Below are 21,945 nucleotides of genomic sequence, written 5' to 3' on the forward strand. Positions count from 1 at the left end.
TTTTTTTTTGCCCGAGCGAAGGTCGGGCTTAACTGCAAGGAGGTTAAAGTGATTCTTCTACCTAAATAAAAACTTGATCTTCAGTCTCTTCAGGAGCTGTGGCATGCCTAAGAAACCTTTAACATTGGGCACACTTCTAGACCTGGTTCTCCCTCTTCACTTTGTGATGAAGGTCTTAGCAACACACAGTAGGTACCAGCAAATAAGCAATAGTGCTCAATTAGAAACCAGCATTCAACACTCCTGGTAAGGATTTACCGCTTCTTCTCGACCCTGACCCATAACCTATGGTGAGATGCTACATGTAGCATCTCACCTGCGGCATCCAATACATAAGTGTTTCTCAACACCTCCAGAAGTTACTGGGGGTTCCTTGAGCAATGAGCAGTTTTTGTATTTCAATTTTTTAAATAAAGTTTTTCAACAATAAAGACATTTACCAATACAAGCACTTTATCATAAGTCATGCCCTATCTGGGCTTACACAATTGTTTCCCATAAGAACAAAACTTGATGGAAAGTACACATCAGTAAGCCTATTTGAAATTTAACAAAATATTAACAGGATCAGAAACACAAAACCATATAGCAGTTCTATCTGCGTCAAAACCCCTGAGGGATCTGGTCGGAAACTAACTTATACAGATTTGCTATTCAGAAGTTGTTAAAGCGGAACTAAACTCAAAACAGATCGGGTGACGTGGATGTGGAAAAAATGCGCATGCTTGAGATCAGCAATTTGTTCTTCCATTAATGAAAGGGCTCCTTCTACACATGCCCGTGATCAGGCTGTTGCACTTAAAAATAAAATAAATAAATTACGTATTTACTTTAAATAAAAGGGTTGTCTACCCTTTTTATGTAAAGTAACAATTTTGAGTTTAGGTCCGCTTTAAGTCCTATCAGACCAAACTGCCTGACACAGTGGGCAATGAGCAGTTTTTGCCTCTCAGTGATGCTAATTATCTTTTTGGCTATCTGTAAGGATGACCTTTTTCCGAGTGGCCAGCACTGTAACTGTGAGCTGTGGGTATAGTAATTACAGAAGGGGTTCATTGGAGACTGAAAGGTTGTTAAAGGTACCCCATGTTGGAAAGGTAAAAAAACACTGCCACAAAGAATGCCTGGTGGTATCAGTGAGTGGTTCGGTACCATAAGACGCCAGGAGCTGCATGGGAACTGCTCTTCCTGATGCAAGTCTGAACATCGACTTAAGATTGGGGTGCATGCAGCCTTCCTGTCAGCATTTTCTTTTCCAAACCCTAAAATGTATGGAAATGCTTGCATTGGACTTCCCTTATTTGCTCTCTTTTGGTTAGTTAAAGTGTTCTGTAGTCCTGTTCTAGGATGACAACACTGAGATACAATTCAAAAAGTATATGTTGTCACCCTGGAACAGTAAGCCTAATGCAGCCAGAACATGGTCAGCTGCAATATATTACATTTTTATTGGGTTTAGATAAGCTTTATTAAACACTTAAGCCATTATTCTAGCAACAATTTAAACAGTAATATTCAATAAATCAAATAAAGACTTATCCATAGTTTTAAATCTATAAATCTCTGTATTTAAAGCAGTGATAAGAGTATTAAAGAGAAAACAATTTTAAACATTTAAAAGCCATAACATATATAGCAATATGATCTTAATTTATGTATCCAAAACAACCCTTGTATTGTGTAGAATAAAAAAGGAAACCAGGGCCTTGTTGGAAGATTTGATCAGTGAATACAGAACAAAGACATGATATACAAATATATGGAGATCACCAATTTAATTTGACCTAGAGTTCACCAAGACATTATACAGAAATTTGCAATGCAGAATAGCACACAGTCTGAGAACAAGACAGGACCTCTTGCATACTGAATGGAGAAGATAAGTGACAAGGTTGTATTAATGAAGGTCAGAGGAATCAGACAATAAGGACTTTTACATGCAATAGAAGCCAAAGTAGCTAGAGGGAAATTTATATGTCTTTTTGTATTCAGTAAGACACTCCAAAGCAGTCTTTCTCAATCTTTTGGACATTGAGGAACCCTTGAAATAACTTTCAGGTCTTCAAGAAACCCTTTCTATAATTACTATATTCATAGCTCACAGTATATTAACCTGGTGGTCAATGGGAAAATGCCTTGAACATTACTGGCCAGTGGGAAGAATGTAACCCTTACTGGTAGCCAAATTATAAATACCAGGTGAGATCTGTCTCCAAACAAATATACTCGATCACTAATCATGCTGATCCCGGTCTCCTATAGAAAGCCAATTTATTTATTATTTCTCCACAGGGGATGTTTTTACATAATGCTAAAACCACCATTGCCTTTGGTTGCCATATTTAAAAAGCTTGGACATTTTGTTATTGAATTATTGGTAGCCTAATGTAATGGTGCTTATCAAGAGTTTTTATTGAACGTGTATGATTTAACATATGTATTTTGGCATGACTATCAGCTGCAGCTCAAAAGCTTTCCTAGCACACAGCAATCCCCCTGGGGTCACTTTAGTACAAATTGAATGCAAACAAATGAAGCATGTAGATTAAGTCTGATATGACGTTTGCTCTTCAAGTCAGTAGGCAGCATCAATCTATTTTGTAGTACATGGGGACACTTAGTAAATAAGGTATGTAGATGTAAACCCAAACTGAATGACATCTAATTTGCTAATGCACTGGTTATCATGAGTAATTAGCTTTTTAAAATAAAATACTTTGTTTTTATCCTTTGTTGCATCTCAGCATTGCTGATCTTCTGCAGCATTCTTGCAGTAACCTATTTCCAATATGCATATACTACAGTAATGGCAGCATGGCAATTTTTCCAAATGACAGACAACAGCAGGCTATGACTTTGTCAGTAGTACTTACTATTGGAGGCAGGGTGACAACTTAGGAGAAGAACTGCAACACAGCCAATGAATATTGTCATCAGAAATAAGAAGACGCTGAACAAAAACCTTTAGTGGAAGATTTTTTAATAAAGCTGTAAGTGTAAGGAAATTACTGTACCATAAAAAGTGGATATGATCAGTTAACAACTGGGTTACATATACATTAAAGCAGAATTTAATATTATTATTATTAATATTATTATTATTATTATTATATATTAAAATATTAATTAAATAGTGGTTTCAAATGACAGACAGATGCAGAGAGTGACACGGGAGGAGTAGAGGACTCTGCCCTAAAGAGCTTACAATCTAAGAGGTAGAATGGCAGACAAAAAAATTGATTAAATACCAAGATTTTTCTAAAGTGTGGATTTCACTCATAACACCAATTTTCTGCCATTGGGTGTCCCTAGTGTGATGTCCAGCATGATGAAACCCACTTCCTCTGAGCCCAGGTCTTCATGGAGCTGTGGAAGCAGCCCCCAATTGCCCTTGTTCTGCTTCATTCTCTATCTCTATCTCATTCTCTAACATACTAGCCTTTCCATATGGGGACTGCTAAAGACTGACACCAGCTCAAATTCAAGTATTTTCACTATGCTTAAAAAATTATGTAATATTGATTACAAAATGTTATTCATTAATACATTGTAAATCTGCCTAGAATTAAGCTTTAGACTTGCTGAAAATATTCTTGAAGGTTTTGCATTCTGGGCCCTCACTGATGATCTAGTTATAATATTTTTAATCTTGAGTGTTCTTTCTTGTACAGTGGTGTACAAAAACTCAGAAAATAAGATCATGATTTTTTACCATGTGTTTTTAGAACTGGGATCATACAATTGTTTTATGTTTTTTATTTGATATGTTGGTATATGTAGCATTTATTTTATTGGCTTGTGCGGATTAGCAACACATTTCCACTGATCTTTCATAGAATATAACAAGTCTGAAAGCGATTGTATGACCTGCTCGATGATCCTTGCTGTTATTGGGGGCTCCGGGAAGGATTTGAGTGCATTATTTGTTGAGCTGAGATCAGAGTGTGACCTGTGTAGGGATGAATAAGATAAGTGGTTTACCATGTTTAAAGAGCTGATGTCTTTTAAAATGAGAACACACTAAATATCCTTATTGATTTGACTCTAATCCCTTAGTGGAGGTAAGTTTTGATTGATCTGCATGTTCTTATGAATGCAGCTCTTTGCCTGGTTGTCCTTCCGGGGGTTATAAGTTTAATCATAGACTGACTTGTGTCTTGTCTCTTCATATTGCTCTGCTCTGGTAGTCCCAGAGGGGATGATTGACAGCCATCCTAATAAATAAATAATAACATAGAAATGTTTAAGTGTGTATTTTTGCCAGATCTACAGTTTGCTGAGTGTTAGATATGTTTGCACAGGACCTTAGATGATCTGTACAAGAAGATCGCTGCAGATTTTCTGCTGATAATTGGATTCAGTGTTTGGGTCATCACCAGATATCAAAGCCAGCTGATACCTACTAAAATATTGATGAACTGGGATGAAAGGAATAGAAATGGGAATTCATCTGGTGTGTCTGTTGTCTGTTTTGTTCTGTGGTTTTTAGGTACCTGCGAGGAGCACATACAGGGAGGGTTTGGACATCCCAGTCTACAAATGTATCCATCTTAAATGATTCTATATACCCTGTAAGCTCTACAGAATTTGTCAATATTGTATAAATTGATAAACTCAATAAATTTCCTATTCAGTATTTTCAACCCCAAACTAGGATAATTACTCAGTGGTTAAATATCTCTGGAGAGAGTCTAATATGACTGATGGAAACTCCAGTTGCCCATCTCTTCTCACTCTTTTGCCTCTTCTACCTTTTGTTCTTTAGCTGATAGCATTTGTTATTGCATGTAGATTTGGCTCAGTGCACAGACACAGCGCCTGACCAATGATTTCTCTTCAGCACACCAATTTTTCTTTAAATCTAGGATTGTGTTTATTATAATGCATCCACTGTGCAAGTCATGTACTTCAGTGGTGTCATTTCAGAATCTCAATTGATTCCATCATCAAGGCTGTGCCACTTAGCTTTGATGAAGGATTATCCTGAGTTTCCAAGACGTCCCCTTTGAATTATATGACCTGTACATTGAATGAATTATAGTAAAGCCAAATCTTGGATTTGAAGAAATTTTGGTGTGTGGACAGCACATTTTGTTCTCCTCTGGTGTGGAGCCGATTGTTAGCTCCTACATTACTTATCTACCAATATTCCTTTGATTTGAGTATTAGGTACATATTGCAATGATTGTTACTCATTGTGGGTACCTAGGGAAGTGCCCTGTGTATATTCTTTTAACCTAGTACAATTTTATTGGACCAGTGGTATCCATCCCATGATTGCCTGTTCTCATTTATGACTTTACTTATCAATTGTGTCTTGCTATGACATGACCAGAGTCAACGTTTCTGTCATCTGTCTTCAGTTTGCAATGACCCCCAACCTGACAGTACCTAAATATAACACCATTTTGTAACTTGGCACTTTGTCTGATTAGTTGACTCATAACTTGTCAGTGGTGAATCCCAAAGTCAGGAGAACTTACCTCTAAAAGAATCAATGGAGAAGACTAGAAACTCTTTAGACTCTATACCATGTGGGAGCCTAGGTCTGCCACCGACTACATATATAATATATTCCACCATTATCCTAGGGAATTTGGTTCTTTAGCGGGTACCTATCCCCTATCCAATTTTAATGGATTCAAAAGTGGAAACTGTAACTCCAAAATTTGTTTGATTGAAATTGGTGCTAATAGTTTGATATAAACCAAAGTTGGAATACATAGATAATAAGCTTCTGTTTTGATAAAAAAAAATAAGCATCTTATTTTTGATGAAACCACCAGTAGATTACTTTACCCTGAATGTACCATAGTATTTGCAGGTACATTATGGAAATCACATGCTTTTCACAAGAAGGTTGATGAATTTGATGCGGGAACGCTGTGTTCCAATAAATTATAGCTTACGGACCATATGTTTCCACTGTTTCTGTTAGCAGAGCCATTGCTTACAGTTTGTACTTTACAGATAACTTTTTATGCAACCATGAGAATCTGTTATCAATTAATTTAAGTGTTTGAAATCTTCCATCTACAGACTGTTATCTAAATATCGCTGGATTCTTAGAACATGTACACGGCAGGATAAATGCTCAAGGATAAAGTTACTCTTTGAGTTCACAATAAAAGGATCAGAGTATTTCTTGTCATTTAACACGCATGGACACCTTTCCAAAAAGAAAAAAAAAGGAAACTTTGTACCCTTATTACACCCTGTCTATCTACACCCAATGTTATGTAATACCATATGCCTTCTTAGTAATTCCCACTGTTTTATGAGCGCAGCCTATAGAAAACTCACCATACAGCATATATGTGTAACTTAAGAAGCACCTTATAATATATACATGATATTAATTCTGTCTGAGAGCAAACACAACCTTACTGGATGTGAGCAGTAAAGTTGGGCAGAACCCATTTAATGGCGTAGAGCCCAGGTTGTCATCCATTGTTATGTATTCCCTGGGGGAGTATCTGCAAAAGGGGTAGTTCTTCTGCTTGCTAAAGTATCAGGAAACCTCAAACGTATTGCTCTATGATAGGCTGTCAGTTAATTTGTGTGCCCTGATACAACATTTTCCATGTAAAGAGAAAATTCCTGGTAATCATTCCAGTAGTTTGGACTTATTCTTAAAAAACAGCCAACCCAAGTTTAAAGAAAGAAGTCCTGGCTGCAATCTAGCCCTGACCATAGATCAGACCATGCAAGGCAGAGAACAAGAAATCAGATCATGTGAACTGAATGAAAAAAGACATGTGTAATAATTAGATTGCTTCAATATATCGATGAAATTCTAGGGCTGCATACACACATCAGATGAGTGTCACCCAAGACAAGCAGTTGAAAGTCTAGTGTGTGTACAACGGTCCACTGACTCTGTTTATCAATCCACCCTGGGAATGACTATGGGAATTTCTAATGGAAGAGAGCACCCCAGGTTGACAGTCACTCATCCTTATAAAGTCACATAACACCAGAAAGGATCACAAAATTACATTTCCAGCACAGTAATCTCATGTCTGTGTGGGATTTTAGAGTAATTATTCATAAACAGTATGGCTGGAGGAGTGTAGATAGGTTAACATACACTGTTAAGTATATCTTAAGGCACGCTGCTATGTGCCTAGTCTCTAAAATGGAAATCTGGTTTTGCATATCTGGGAAACTTTAAAAAAAAGCTTTTCTTTTAGAAAACAGAAAAAAATTCCATTATTGGATTTCCAGGCGGGGTATTTGAATTGATCATGATGCAAACATGAGAACTCAAGATAAGATTCCCAGTGAGACAAAGTTAAGCTTAATCTGTCTCATCCTTCTGTATGTTGAACCCAGTGACCAGCCTGCTCTATCTTCCCACCGAATTGCTTTGTGCAATTTACTGCAAATCAAAGGGTTCTCCAGGTCTGCCAGCCTAATTTCCTGTTTCCAACGACTTTCCTCGTTCGTCGGCGTCGTTGGTTACTTTTTTTACGAACGATTTTTGCCCAATCGATCGTTCGTCGTTCGTTTTGAACGATAAAAATTGGAAGTGTGTACGCACCTTAACTACAGTAATGAAAGAGGCTGATATAAGAAGTGTTTTGACTTAGAGATTGCATCCTTGTGCAATTGCAGGAAAGAGTCTTTTCTGTACAAGCATGCACAATTGTAGGGTTTCCATAGTACAAGCATTTAGTAACTTTTCTACAACGGTGTCCCTGAATGTAGTGAATGTTGGTTCATTGAGCTGGCTGGGATTTTTTATTTGATATTCCATCAACCTGTTCATGAACAATCAGAAATTGCTTCCATTTACTTCACACAGCATTTCAAAGTCAGAGAAAAGTAGCCCTGACATCACAAAGCTACTCAGAACACTTCCATTTCTAGCCTCTGCATTTAATCCTAGCCTGACAATAAATTGGCGGATATCTTAGAAAAGAGCTACCACCGATATGGGCTGTAATGTACGTTTCTATTTTGTGTATCATTGCCAGCTTGGGCATTGTTTGGCCAGGACACCTATGTATTGAAAAACTGCTCTACTTTTATTTCTATGAGGAAGACAAACAAACCAGACTCAGTTGCTGATACAGTCTTCTAAATGAAGCAAATGTTAATTTAATATTCATTTTTTATTCATGAGGCTTAATTATTTGTTGATTCTACAAGAGGGAGTATTTACTTTTATCTGCAGATGAAATGTTAGGCACCGGATGGCAACATGTACACAATAGGAAGGCACTAAACTTATTATGCACAGTGTGTGTCTGCATATGGGTAACTATATATGTCCGTGTATATATATATATTTCTATAAATATCTATAGTCAGCCGTGGCACAAGAACTAGCACACCTTCATATGTGATTTACGAGCAAGATGTCAGCAATTTGCTTGTGATGTCCATGTTATAAAATCTGTGTGTGAATCAGAAAAGCACAGCTGGAGGCCAAAGCAATGTGGTGACCAGACTGGAATTTTATCTGTTCAAGGAAACGCATGCTGTGTAATGGTTTGCTTATGTTTTAAAAAATTGTGATGTCTTACATGACTACATATTGAGCTTCCAAGATAAGAAAGTGTTGGTTGATGATTCCTAGGACAACCAACTGGCACTGCTTAATGAAAACTGGAGAGTAAAGGAAAAAATGTATTGATCACTATGGATGATTTTTTTTTTTTACTCTTTTATTTGATTTAGATTCAAACTCCATACATATATATATATATATATATATATATATATATATATATATACATATATATTGATTCAGCCATAAAGGTTAAGGCACGTTTTGTAGTAGGATGACATATCTCTTGCTCCCTGTATCACTTGTGCACTGTTGAACATCATCGTTTCAACATATTACACAAACATCGTCCATCGTCATGTTGGGGACCTGCCTTGAGAAATGATATGCAGTCATTTCAGGAGTGAATGCAAAGAGACTGCAGAAAAAAAGTGATGGTTTATGACACACAACACCTAAACAAAGTAATAGTCATTAAATTAATTCTAAGTTGAATTTTTGTTGTAGGAGAAATGAGGAGTGACAATTCATTTCAGTTTTAAAGCTGACCTCCAGCTTTGCCTACGGTCTTGCACAGCTGTGCTGATATTGCTTACTCTTATTTTGGTGCACACTGCAAGCTTCTCATGATGTGCTTTGGAAGCTGCAACAAGTCAAATAGAGCCTGCCTCATTCGCCAGCATTGAATTTTAGTTCTTTAATCCTAGAGGTTCAGCATCATAAAAGGACTTTACCACACTTTTCTTTTTTAATATGCTATATACAGCCCCTGCTATACCCTCCAAGCAGACATGATCTGATTGCATTGCACAGAAAAGCTCAAAGACCCATTGATTTATAGGGCCTGATTTATTAAAACTCTTCGGGGCTGGAGAGGATACACTTTCATCAGTGAACCTTTGTGATCCATCAAACCTGAACTGGATTTCCTCAAAGTCATTTGCTATTTGTTAGCAAAGTGTTTTAATCATGGACCAGGTTTGCTGAATCATCCAGGTATACTGATGAAAAGTGGCCTTGGAGAGCTTTAATAAATCAGGTCCTTAGAGTCCAAAACAAGGTATGTAATAGAAACAGGATTCATTTAATCACTTTTTATATTGATGAAGGGGATTTATTCAGAAAAAAAACAAGAAATAGAAAAAAAAACAAGCATAAACAATGAAATCAAATCTAATAATAATACATTTAGAGAAGTAAAATACAAAAAAGTAGTTTTTGTAGTTAGAGCTAATGAAAATAACAGAAAGCAACCACACAACCGAAAATGATTGTTATGGCGAATGGCAGCAGTAAATGGAACCCTCCGTGATTCTCAATCAACCTGTGAATCTATAATATATTTTCTTTTTGTGAAAGCAATCATCTGCTAAGAAAAAGATACAGTTTTTGTGATCTGCTCCATACATGGCTGAATTCATCTGGGTCATTGGCATCAATAAGCAGTTTATTGTGTGCACATGAATGACTTATTGATTTTTCCAGATGACCCCTTAAATTTAGCCAGCGTGCATTCTGCCATTGTATGCCCAGAGCTGTGCAACTGCCCAGAAACAGCAGGTGGCCATAGATTTGGGGATTACAGATCTGCTTAACAGGGGGACACCAGAGCATGTGATATCCCTTCAGCAATTATCTCGTGCTAATGAGGTGATCCACCCTACCATGGTTCAAGCTTAACATTCCATTCTGCAGCTTTACAGTCACTTAGAATTTTTGGCTTTGTGTTGCATTTTTATCTCAGGTGGATGGTTCATTAAAATATGCAAAGGGACACATAGGTTGGTAAGGTGAAATAAAACTCGCCAAGTATTGCTTATTTCTGAGCAGAGATAAAGTTGGCCTTCCATGAAATTGCTGGTAGACTCACCAGTATGTCTTCTCAACTTTGTAATTTATTATTATTAATAAAATGTATTTAAAAAGCCCCAACATAACCCACAAAGCTGTACAATACATAGGGGTTGCAAATTACAGACAGATACAAACAATAACACATGAGGAGGAGAGGACCCTGCTCAAAGATCTTACAATCTAAGAGGTTGGAGAGCATAGTACATATTAGGATGGTGATATGGAATGGTGGGTGAGTAGTGAGGGTTAAGCTAGGTACACACTTGCAATAATTATTGTTAGAAAATGAAGGACTAACGATTTTGCACAATTCAGCTACGTACACACTTCCAATTATTATCGTAGGAAAACGAACGACGAACGATCCTGCACGATATCTACGAACGATCGTATAGCACCGATCCTGCACATAGAGATAACGACACGATCGTTCGTAGATATTGTACACACAATAGATACGATCGTTTGAGCGATAGAGGAACTATGTGCACGACAGGAAAGTGAACGAATGTTCGTTCATTACGCATGCTCTGAACATGGACGATCACCGAACGACCGTACACACGAACGATGTTCAACGATCGTCGTCCGATCCGCCGGTCCGGTCGTTCGTTTCCAACGACTTTCCTCGTTCGTCGGCGTCGTTGGTTACTTTTTTACGAACGATTTTTTGCCCAATCGATCGTTCGTCGTTCGATTGGAACGATAAAAATTGGAAGTGTGTACGCACCTTTATTTTGAACAATCGTATTATACCTAATCTGCTTTTATCCACAAAAGAATTGCAGCGTCTTTGTTTATTCATTTTAAATCTTGAATTCTTAATGTATGCATATTTGTAAAGTTGACATTTGTGTTGTTATTGGTTGCACCATTCATTAAAGGACATTTATCGTCTTGTCAATATTTTGGGGGAGTTACACACATGCAAAACAAAGTTCAGCTTTCTGTAGGCAAACCCAATTGCTGAAGGTCCCCACCTTCTCCTGAGCCCCAACTGGAGGGGTGCAGGGAGCTGTTATGTTGTGTAATTGGAACCTCCTATGGTGTCATTTTGTCTATAACTACCCCTGGCTGTAGTTATTTTTATGTTTTTGAAAAAAATCTATATAATAATTCTTTATGAACATGTCATATTGCAGAATAGAAACCAAGGTCCTTCTTCCTGTTTCCCAGTCTTATGAAATGGTTGTGCGTTACTGCTTTTCCTTCCAGTACCAGTATATAAATAATCTGATTCATTGAAAACAATGCATGTCCTGTGTGGCCAATATCTTATCTCAGCAGTTGCTAATTGGATGGGCAGCTCGATTTAATTAACTCATCTCCAAATCATTATATTTAACACGAAAAATATACAACAAGCACTTAAAATATTTACATCAAAAATTGTAATTGTGATAATACCTTAAAATAGTTTGTTGTAGGGTGTGTGTGCGAATGTGTCACAAGGTGTGACAAGCTTATAAACGTTATCTTGTGCATGTGAGTGTGTAAAATTTCACTAACACCTATCCGCCTATATTTAAAAGAAATAAACATTGACACTTTATCTCATCAGCTCCTTTATAAGCTGATTGAAGCTGCAGGCGAAAAGCTATATAGAAGCTGTTGTACTTGCCAAAGGAACTGCATTTCTCTCCATCCCTGTGTGAGATTTATACAGCACTGCTACAACATAGTCCAACGAGGAAGGAAAGAGACTTTATTTGTTTCTGCTGCAGTGAAGTATGACTTACATGTATTGCCCCCTCCCAAAGCCTGTGATTGGACAAGGAATGAGAAGCTGCAGACTGATGAGCTTATCTTTCTGTCCTATCAGCATGTTCCTTTTTAGCAGATGAGCATTGCAAGACATCTGATTAGTTCTTTGTGATGCTTTTCCCTTTTCTAATTTATGTTGATTGCAAGGGGAAGATACCAAGTAATATTCAGGCTTGATAAAAGTAAGGATTTATTAATACATAAGTACCCTTAATAATTAGTGTCTTTTATGTGTATTTTAGATTTATGTCTTGCAGATTTATATGGCAGAGCTGTTGTCTGTTTTATTACACTTGTTTCATGACATGAACACGCATATAATTTCTCGTCATTAGGAACTATTGTAAAAAAAAAAATATATATATATTTATATCATTTAAATATATATATATATATATATCATTTTGTCATCAGTTCATTCTTTATATCATTACAGTCTGCTTTGTGATAAACAACAGGAGTGCCAAATGTTATTAAATCTGATGAATAATTCAGCAGAATTGTGGTACATCTCATGTTTCACAATACCACAATACAATATGGAACACCAGGGAGCTCATGAGTTGACATGTTTTATAGTTTATCGCACAATGCTATGGAATATTTCCAGGCTACCCAAAGGCATCACTTAGGCAAAATTGTATTTTAGTTCTCTTACTGTTAAGTGTAGTACTGCCCTAAAGTGAACTTAAAATGGCTAAAACATTTCAAAGGTAACAAGACTGCTGAAAAGTATATATGTGGGGCCCCTGGATCCAAGGTCTGTGTTTGAATGTGATCAAGACTTTTACTGTCTTTGACAGTTGTCAACCCCCGTGGTCCCGCTTTCAAGAACAGCTCTTCTAAACTTAGTCTACATGCTTGGAGTGGGCTTTGTGCTGGTGAGTCCTAAAGTAGATGTCCACTCTATTGTGTCCATGTGGTCAGTTGAAACCACCATCGACCCGAGAAGCACAAATTGGTCATTGCTCAAGGAACCCCTAGTAACCACTGGAGGAAACCACTCTACAGAACCCTGGTTGTGAAACACTGTGCAAAAATGTTTGCCCAGCTGAGTGCATCTTAAAATAAAAAACAGCTTTTACTGCAACTACGGCTTCTGATGGCCTTTTGGGTTGAATGACATTCAGTATCATTCAACCGATTTCCTGTTAACCTCCTAAAATCATGGACATGTCCTCTAGGAATATGTCATCACCCTGAAGCTTACACATCATTGAGCGCTGCTGAGTACAGGACCACTCTAGTTGGAGAGGAAGAAGACTCTGCTGGAGAAAGGATCTGGGGCATTCCTAAAGTGGAAATAAGTGGGAGTTTTGTGTCCAACTCCGAGTAGAGCTTTAAGATAAATGACATGGACCTCCTGACATTAGTACAATTGGGGTTAATGCAGGTTATAATTAATAGCTGGCTGATCAGTTTTACATCTGGAATTACTCTTTAAATATCTTTTTTAAAATATTTCTGAGTATACCTTCTGTACACCTTCCTGTACCCCAGCCTCTTCCCCTGTGAAGATCAGAGACTTTCTCTAATTGCCTCCCAGAGTTCCCATTGCTGCTTTGGTTCTTATTCTGCACATCTCATCTTCACAGTGCTGATCAAATATTGATAGGTGAACATTCATATGTGACCAAAATCCATTCTACTGAAATGCTGTTTTAAAATATCTTTATATATATATATCTTTTGAAAGTTCCTGCTGAAATAGGTATGAAAGGTGTTTGTCTTACACAAATTGTTTTTCAAAATTATGTAATGTCGGCTATGTGTGCGTCATTTAGCTAAATACTTTGAGCTAAAAAGTGCCCTCCTTCCCACTTTCATAATGTTGGGAGGTATGCACTCCAGTATTCTCCCTAGATGGGTGGGAAGAAGCCGTAGGTGGGTGGCAGCCCCTGTATTGTGACTCAACTTTTCGGTAACCATCCAAAAACAGCCGGGTGGCTACTGAACAGTGCCAGGTGGTGTGCCCAGCTAAATGGGGCTGGGGAGAACACTGAACTCGCTAATATTTTCATTATTAGATTAGTGGAGTTGGCAGTGCCAGCTTTCTCTCTTACCCACCTGTTGGTATTGGTATAAACTTGTAAATTAGTTATTAAGCGTTTTGCAGCAATACAAATATTTACTAATTTGCAGGTGACTGGACTGTGCGGGCATTATATATATATGTGTGCCTCCTCATGACCCAGGCACATCGTTCGTGAAGTTCTCTGTCTCATTAGCAGCATTTCTTTTGTAATGGGGTCCTTGTACTAACTTGCCATCCCACCCACCAGGGATCAGCCAAAGCTTAGTACAAAACTTGAAGGGCAACTTATTCAGATGCCATTTAGCATGCCAACATGTTGTTTGTCTGTTAGAGGAAACCAAATCCTAGGATGGTAAACCATACAACACTGGGGGGGATACAAACTCTGTGCAGATGGTGTTCCCAGCAGGAATCAGACTAAAAATACTAGGGTTCGATGTCCGCTGTACTAAAAGGAGTGTGTAGTGGTTTTAAACATATGTTTTTTTTTATTATAATCAGTACTAAAAAGAAGATATATAAATTATTTATATGTCCAAGTAAATATGTAATATTTATATATTTTATATTTAACCCACAGGTAGAGCTTTTTTGTGTTCAATGATTTTATTAGCTTTTTAAAAAAAATCTTTTAAACAAAAATAACAATAAACAAATAGTCATTTGCATACATCCATGACATAAAGGTGAGGAGCAGTAAAATAGTACATGTGACAATAATAATTTCCATACATTAATAATAGCATACATGTACAGATAATTTGACAATAAAACTGTGGTAGAGCTTTTTTGCTACTTTTGCAGGCTGTTTGCTTCTTTGATAAAAGGGCATGTTGTTTACATGGATCAATAGCTCAATCTGTAATGTACACATAACATTGCATAACTCACCCCAGTGACACATCACTTATTGAATGTTTTGTCCTGAAATTCCATTCAGATAAAGCAGCGCACCAAGGCATACAGCTCCTGCTTGGAGGTCTCTTTAGCCAGTCCATATTTTTCTAACTAAATAGCAAAAAAAAACATATATGAAACAACTGTTTGAAACTATTTAAAATTAAGGTATGATATATCAAGGATTCTTAGTCACTAAATTAGTACTGTGTGCAACATAGTGAATTATGGGGCAGTGGCCTTGCGGACTGAGGTCTTGATTTGGAATCTTGGCCAGGGCACAGTATGCATGGGGTTTCTATGATGCCCCATGTGTCCATAGCTTTCCTTTGGGTACTCCAGTTTCTATCCACATCCCAAAAACATACTGGTAGGCTAATTGGCATCCCTGATAAAATTGTCCATAAACTAGAGGACATTACATTGTGACGTCCCATACTGGAAAAAAGATAGCTACCTTTCTTAGGCAAAATGTAAGCAGTGGTGGGGTTGCAGTGTGCTTACCGCTATCCCACCCATCACCAACCCATAGGGAATAATGGGAACAGTAGTCAGCGGTTCAGTACCACCTACTGCCACCTTCTATCGAATGTTGAAACACTGATACATTAAAACCAGCACACCAGTTGGGGCAGCTGAGCGGCTGGCAAGGTGCCAACCGCGGAAAGCCACCCAGGCACACATTTTCCCAGCACCTGTCTGACCTAAGCCTTCATATTCTAAACATGTGTTAATTGATATCATTACAGAGGCTATAGTATATTTAAAGATTCACCAGGGCTGCAGAGTTTGCACAAAACTCAGATTTAGGAAAAGCAGAAAAACCTACCCAGCATTATTTTAAAAAAATTAGCAAGTTTTCTACATGACCCATCTCAGTATATAAAACAGATGCTAAACATAAGACTTGGCTAAAATCTAAAATAGCATGCATAAGAATGAGCGTATTTATATCACCAAAAATGTCATTTCACTTTAAAAGGGCTGACCTGAAAACAAATTGGCCACATTGTGCACATGTAATGACAGCTCAGGCATACTCAGATGTGTCATTTCCCTGCAGCTGATCCAAATCAAGACCGCAGGGGTCCCAGACACCAGACATTCACTGGTCTGCTGAAAGAGGTGGAGGGTCATGTTCAATTTTTTACGTATGAATAAAACTTTAAATACTTTTCATTCTCTCCTGGCAGTCATTGTTGTGTTTAATGATAAGCTATTGTGTATTTTAGGACAGGAAATTTATTCTGTAAGTAGTTGACTTGCAGCTCTGATTTATGGAAATCTAAATATAGCTTACTAATATTCTGGTCTCTTTTTCTAAATATAGGAGGGTAGTATCATGCAAATTAGCCAAACTTCTACACCAGTCATCTAGAATAGTTTGTATTGCGGGTCTGCTTTGGTTTAGGCTAGGTGTGTACAGATTGGGCAAAACGTTGCCTGTTTGGCTCATGGTGTAGCAGAGCTGAGGTTGAGAGAGAGAGAAGCAACATGATGAGCAACTCAGAACCTTTCAAACTTAAACTGTGTGGTTGGCTGCCCCAGGTAGGGGGGCATAAAAAGACTGAGAGCCACAGGAGGAAATGCAACCACGCAGTCAAAAGTAACCTATTGCTTTCTGGAACCACAGCATGATCCACCACTGCCACATGCATCTGGTTACCAATTCACTTGAATGGGAGCAGTTGGAGCAGTAGTTGAGCCTATAGAAGAATGCTGCTGTCAACATTGGTTTTGAAATGGCCCTCAGATGTACTGCAGTGCCCATTCTTAACACGGAACTTTCTAATAGGAAGATAAAAACCAATCTGCTATGGTTACATTCACAAGCTGGAGGAGGAGCAAGACCTGTAAATGTTACTTAACTGCAGCAGGAAAAAAACAGGTCTTCTGCCTTGCCAAAAAAATGTCCCATATGACAAAGCTGCGTAATTCTAAGAACTGGGTGTATAGAAATACAAATAATTTGTTGGGTGAAACAGCTCCCTAATATTTATTTTATATGTGCAAAGCTTTGATTTGAAAATATTGATTCAGCTTCTTTTCCTTTTCCAAGTGAGAGAGTCTGCCTTTATTATCACCAGCTGAGCAGTCTTAGTATGGCATTAAGAAACTAAAAAGATGTAGCATCCCCGTCTGTTCAAACTCCTAAAGCTCCTAAAGAATGTGTTGTGAATTAGCGTGTCATTCTCCCTGGTGGATTGATGAACAACCAACTGGTGACAATCTCTGTACTTTGGGGGAGAGCACAACAGGGTGCTCCTGCTCCATGTTAATTGGCTAGGCTAGGATAATGTATCTCCTACACATGCTCACAAAGGTTAAAGCATCTTAGTTTAAATCTAAGCTGAGAATGTGCACTGCATGCTCATAAAAACATACATACTAAAGAAGGTTGCAATCGGGCAGGTACGAAGGTGTTATTACGAGATCTATTCTGTCTTTCTGGCATTACAATGTTTTAGTTAGTTCCCCTTTAATACTCTTTAAAAAGTCTTATTACCATAGAGCTCCTATAGCAAAGAGTTACTATACTAAAATGTCACCTCTAACTCTATACTTGATTGGTTGAAATGGTTCAAATTGAAATTGTTAGGCAGGTTTAGAGAATAATAATGAATGAGTTTGAGAATATCACATTTGTAACATTACATTGTAATATGATGTATCAATTTGTAGCAAAAGTTGAGGTTTCCAAGCCAAATCTGCTTACTTTACCATTCAAATTTTCAACATGGCCACTAGGGGCGCTGTACCACTGCCTTTTGCAGGGACCCAGCATGCTGGTTTTCAGGTTCATTGCACATAATGACGTGTAATCCCCATAAACCCCCTGCATTGTCCCTATAGATCTGGCACAGTTTAATTTTCCTGTCCTTGTGCTAAAATACAGGAGATTAAACCCATTCTCAAGCACTCTGATTACAACTAGTTCAGTTTTACACTTAATAGAAAGTTATTTTTTTTTATTAACTTATTACAATATATTACTGTAGCAAAACAACCTGAGATACAAGAAGTAAAAGTAACTAAAACTCAAAATATTTTACCTATGTATCATTTCTTTACAAACAAAAGCTGCCTTAAATAACCCCCATTTACTGTAGATAAAAGATATATTGAAAACAGATGTTTGATAGAAAGCAGCAACTTAATATGAAAGGTATGTCCATGGTCCAACAACCAATGGGAATCAGTACAAAAAAAAAAATACATCATCATATCATAGCTTTTTAATTATTGCAGCAGTGCCAGATGTTGCAAGGCAGGGACAGGCAGGGTTGTGTTTGTGCTAGGCATGCTGTGGGGATATTGATTTGTTAGAGGGAGGTTTGATTGATATGGAAATGAGTGTTAGGAGTCAGCCAGTGACCATAGAAAGGGTCCCAGGGCAGACTCTGCTTTGCTTCTGACATCATTGTACTCATTAGCATTCAGGAGCAGGGAGGCTCAGCAACGCCACTGCCTCTGCTGGCACACATCAAGCTTGCTGGCAACCATTGAGGAGTCTTTCCTTTACAAGAGCCAATTGGACATAGCATTGCAGCTACACAAGGGTCATTAAAGAGGAGAAGAAAGAAAGCCCTGAGCTGTGTGTGTGCTGGATTCTGTCTGGAATTACCCAAAGAAGAAAGGGGAAAAAAAGGAGGGGGTGGTGGATTGCTATTGCAGAAAGCAATCTGCTGAAAGACTAGGGAGAGGGCAAGAATCATACTTGTCCGGTTGCTGATGGCTTGCAATGCTGCTCTCCTTCCAGCCAAGCCTGCCTGATGTATGGGTCTCCTCTAAGGGGCTTTGACAAAGCCCTGCTGCTCATTTGAAAGCTCCTGTGACTCTCCAATGCTTGTAAAGCAGCTAGAAAGCCCAAGCAGCAGCATGGAAAGGAGTGCAAGACACAGTAAATAGCTGTCTCTAAGGAGCTAGGAGCTATTTCCTCCAACTGGTTGCCTGCACTTCTGGGTATGTATCATTTTACCTTTATGTCTGTTTTAAACTGGAAAAATCCTCATGAATGTATATGCAATACCTAAATCTGAGCTACAAGCTTGTCAGTTCTGCTTGGCAGGGACAATCCTTTTTTTTAGAGATTTGTCCCTGGAATTCTATATGGATTCCATTGCGGCTTGACAGCTGTCCCTTATTAGCAGGGATGCCCCTTGTAATAAATTAGAATCATATTGTCTCATTCCCATATTTTTAAATTTAGTAATAAGACATCAGCTGTGGAGTCCCTTCAGGATGGCTGTAAGTCTTGATGATTTTTATGCAACTTATTTTTTCTCTAAGCTTTGACCCATTTTAGCATTTTTCCTTAACTTCTTCAATGTAGATAGCATCTGTATTACAAAACATCTTTTAAAATGCAGGGACTGTTTATATGAAATAAATGCATGTGTCATATTAATGTATACCATCCTGCAAAGGTCTATTGTTCTTGGTGGCTTTAAACATCTCAGAATAGGGTGTCCCTTATAATTGTTGATTATCATCATTGTCATATGACCGTTCAGCTTCTGTTCAGCTTGTGTTTGCAATAGGTGTAGCATAGGTTTCCAACCCAGCTGTCCCATATTTCCATAGTATTCATGCTTGTATGTGCAAAATTTTGTCCCTATATAGATCCCTGATTTTACCACCTTCTAAAACTTTTTGTATTGTTTTGCATTTTCCATTAACTGTTATACATAAAATAGGGTTTTCTGGGTTCTGTTTTGGGTTCTGTGTTTTGTTTTATAATAAAGGCAAAATGTTTTGTACCAGTATGCAGCATATGAAATGCAAAATAAACAAATGTCTCAATGGAATTGATATTTCATAACTAAGTGTATACTACTTGGGGTTCCTTTAAGGCAGTATTTTACAGGCTAGTTTACATTTTTGTTGTAATTTGCTTGACTAGCTTTATAAGGAAAAGTTTAAAACATTAAAAAAAAAAATGTTTGATGCCCATAATATAGACAGATTACTCATTTTATTATGCAATTGGGGTGTGTTATATATCCGTCCAATGCCCTAGGTTTCTAAGATCTTTGTTAAACCCATACATTGTCCTGTGTTAGATTTAAATGGTAAGTTTTCATTTTCTTATGTCAGTTTTGTATGCATGTACTACATTGTTATATCTTTGTATTGCCAGCAGTAACGTTCAGCTATATATATACCCTATGCAGAGTTCAGAAACATTGCAAATTTTGGAAAGCCAAAAGCTTATTGTAGAGAAGATTAGGAAAGGTTGATCAATATATGAATCCTAATAAAAACTCCAATAGAGTTTATTATTAGGTTGTAAGCTTCACTGGGACAATGACTGATGAGCATTGCTCACTGTCAAACACAAGATATATATTGATCCTTTTTATATTAATATAATACTTCTTTTTATTGATTGATATGTCATTGGCGTCCTCTGCAGCAAAGTGAGGAAATACAGTGAAATATTACAATGGCAATAAAACACACAATAGTCCATGACAAGAGCTTACAATCTAAAGAATATTATGTCATTATTCGTTTACAGAATGTATGTTTTTTTTATATCTTATGTTTGTGACTTTACAAGCACCTGATCAGTATTCTTTGTCAATGACTATAATTTAAATAGCACTTAGGTGCAGCGATGGGGTCTCGCTGTGGCTCGATTCTTTATTTTGTACAGTGTGGAAAATTGTAAATAATTGCAGTGATGTGTAGCCTTCTTCAATATAAATATTAATCTGGCTGGTCTTTGTTTGCCACTTGGCATCCTAGCCAGCCCTTAGGTCCAACGTATTTCTTTAGCAGGCAGAATAATGACCAGATAATTATTCACAGCAGATGCTGTCATTGCTCAGAGACCCCCTCTGTCCACTTTAGCATATTCCATTTATTTTAATGTCCATTTGACTTGGGAGCCCAGACACCGATGTGACCCATTCATCATCCCGTTATAAATTGAAACGCTTCCTCTATTTCATAATTGAAGCCTTTGACTCCCGTTGGGAGAGCCTCATTCTATGAAGTGACTGCGGTTTATTTTGGAAAGCGGAGTCTGCCCATTAACATAATTATTGATTTGCCCTCCTTGATATCCGTGAAATTCATTGTATACAGTGGACAAAGCAGTAGTTTTTACACAGCTGTGTCAAATTGACATGACAGTTGATATTACCTTTTTTTCCTACCTCTCCATGCATGCAAGAGAAGTTTTTTTTGGACTGAAATACTCATTTTTGGTTTCACAGTTTCAGATCAGCTGAAGTTATTCTTCCCCCAGTGTTACATATGTGCAGATGGGGCAGTATTTCAAGTACGCCTGCCTAATCATTGTGCAGATCATTGATGTGTATAGCCTCAGGCAGGAAAATTACCTAGGTGCATTGTAATACTTAAAAAAAACTGAGCACATCAATTGCCTGATGCAGGCAACATTCAGTCCTATTTGGACATACTTTTGTATTGTGGTCCTCCTGTAGACAAATAAGTAGCAGGTATAGAACATTCTTAATGTGAAGCCAATTTAGGAAAAGTCTATACTATATTAGCTGTGCAGATTGTAACAGTACATACGTAAATGTTATCTGCCCGTTATGGGTACCTCTGTGTTATCCAGTAACAAATATGTGATCTACTGGGATAAAATGGTTTTTTAGAAAACTTGTGATAATGACCATTTCATGGAAGTTTAAAACTCTACATTTTTCTGCATGCTGGCCAATTTGGTGTTTCCATAGCCAGCCAATGCCCTAGGTCTCAAATATTTTCTTTTGTATGGTGCCATTTGGGAGGATCTTTTTTAAGTGCATCTGTCAGTGCAAGGAAATGTGCACACATTCTATTAACTGTCTAGTTGTGGGGTTCTCTCATATCCTAAAGAGCGCACCACTACATGATGAGGGGA

General features: G+C 37.7%; 1 protein-coding gene across 2 annotated transcripts in view; it reads left to right on the forward strand.

Annotated features, from left to right (window-relative positions):
• PRICKLE2 (prickle planar cell polarity protein 2) overlaps window positions 1–21,945 on the forward strand; it is a 183,961-nt gene that overhangs the window by 89,860 nt on the left and 72,156 nt on the right. The window contains exon 1 of one of the 2 annotated variants that reach the window (XM_072420812.1): window positions 18,365–19,028. The exons of the other annotated variant lie outside the window; for it this stretch is intronic. The gene's annotated coding sequence lies outside the window, so the exon portion shown is untranslated. Of the gene's footprint in view, window positions 1–18,364; window positions 19,029–21,945 lie in introns of those variants that run through there. 2 annotated transcript variants of the gene reach the window in all.

Source organism: Pyxicephalus adspersus, chromosome 8, assembly GCF_032062135.1.
Source record: "Pyxicephalus adspersus chromosome 8, UCB_Pads_2.0, whole genome shotgun sequence".
Taxonomy (NCBI): domain Eukaryota; kingdom Metazoa; phylum Chordata; class Amphibia; order Anura; family Pyxicephalidae; genus Pyxicephalus; species Pyxicephalus adspersus.